Raw genomic sequence first — 2,161 nt, forward strand, 5'->3', positions numbered from 1 at the left:
TTGGTGCATGTGCCCTTGTCTTTCGGCTATCAACGCCACCACATGATGCCTGATTAACCTTCCGCCACCTTTAACGTTATTTTCACGAGATTGGTAAAATAACGTCAAAATTAGTGCAATTTTACTTTTGCCCACCCGAGGGTTCACACATATATACTTTATATGCGCGCACCGCAAGCAGGGCGTTAGTTGTTTCATTCAATTTCCTCAATGTTCTAACAAAAACGGTTGACCTTGATCCGTAGCCTTCACATGAATGCATGACTCCATATGTTGACGTTTAATTATTTCCCACAAAAAACACACACAAATGTTGCTAATAAATCCGAATCTTTTCTTCACCCTAACCCTTTTTTCGAGGTTTCAACAAAATCTTGGAACCTACTTTACTCGGCTAGCATAAAATCAACTAAATTAACCAAATTAAATTCATAAAACGAAATAAATTTCAAAACCCTAAAAAGCAAAGACGATGTTTAACATACTTGAAAAAAGAGCAAACTTTTATACCATATATTATACAACTTTGATTTCACAAAAACCATGTGTCATCAACTAAATCAACAGACCTAAACCCTTAATTTATGCAGATTCAAGCACACAAACAATCAAAAACACTTTCTTGTGACGAAGAACACAATCAGATCAATTAAAAGTGAGATACTTGCAACTCATAAGGATCCTCTCGTAATTTTATAATCCCCTCAACAATCAACCAGATAATGCAGATTATAAAGCAAACATATTGAATCTTTGCACAGTCAGAAAACCTAACCTCATCTCCTTCGTCTTCCTCCTGCTCCTTCCAGCCGCGTTCGCAAATCACTACTGAGGTTCCATTTTATCTTCGCCAGTATCAACGGTCCTTACAAAGGCTGTTTTCTTCTTCCAGATGACCAATGAAATCAAGAAATAAAAAGAATGCTAAAATCAATTGAAGAAACACTAAGTGACCCCGGGCAGATTATAGGTAATCTGGGGGCTAAGTAATGTTTCCCACGAAGGTTAGGTCCAGCAGAGTAAGTTGTACTTCAGGGAACCTGCAAAACAGACACCGTAAGCTCGTCACTGAGAAGGGGGGGGTTCCTCCTTGTGACCACCCTCCGGCGTGAGAATCAGTCTATATTGCTCTTTGAATATAAAAGTATATGAATACTATTAGAGCAGTTATCAAGTAAGTTATACGAGATAGTAGATGATGAAATGATAATACCATTTGCTGTCTTTTATAGCCGAAGGTGGGTATCCAAGGGGTTTAGCCGGCCCAACACGCTACCAACTGTAACCTATGCACGTGCCTTGCCTGTGAGTGGTGGACAGGTAGCGTCTGACATAGAGCAGGCGTGCCGTGCACTCTTCGTCTTCTACCAACTGCAGGCTAGGCACGTGCTCTGGCAGGAGTTGGTGAGCAGGCGGCGGCTATTGGTCACAGTGCAGTGGCGTGCTGTCTGCCACGCTGCTGTCAGTGAGCTGTCGCATTCTTGGTCAGATCTTTTGTCTTTACCTCGCCAGGTATCACGCAAAAGATCCTCCATCATACGGACTGGCCCATTTTGGCGGGAGTTTTCCCCCTCCCGCCTTTGCTCATTCTTTCAGGTGACACTGAATATTTGTAAGTGTTAAGCCTTATGCGTGTAGCTATGCTGTGCGGGTAGCCTTCCCTGATGGCTTGTATCCGCAACTGCGGGAACAGGCGGGTTACTTTACCATTGGGAGGCTTTTCCTTGCGTATGCAGCTTGCATACTGCGCGTAGGCTTCTCTGAGCATGGTGGGTCCTGCGGGAGTAGATGGTCTTTGCGCAGACATCCCTGTTCAAGGTGAGTCATGCGGGACCAACTGAGCCCTGCTGGGACCTACCTCTTCAAGTCCCCCCAGTCCAATGTTCTTCTCATGAATGTCTAATAAAGTGAGGTGAACTTTTGGACTTAAGCAAAGGGTTTTGAAAAGGGGTTTTTGTAAGGTTTTCCATGGGGGTTCTTCCCGCGGAAGTCCTTGTCACTTGCAGAAATTCCCGAGTTTCCTGCTTGGTCTTTGGGTATGATGCGGGTAGGTCTGTAACCTCCTCGCAAGTCAGGAGCACTGAGTCTTAGTTGTGCGGATTCTCCCTGTGGTTCTGGTAGGTTTTGAACATAGTGATCAATTATGTTTAAACCACCAATT

Source organism: Bidens hawaiensis, unplaced genomic scaffold, assembly GCF_021521415.1.
Source record: "Bidens hawaiensis isolate Kalapana, Puna unplaced genomic scaffold, B.hawaiensis_p1.1 tig00049849_1, whole genome shotgun sequence".
Lineage (NCBI taxonomy): Eukaryota > Viridiplantae > Streptophyta > Magnoliopsida > Asterales > Asteraceae > Bidens > Bidens hawaiensis.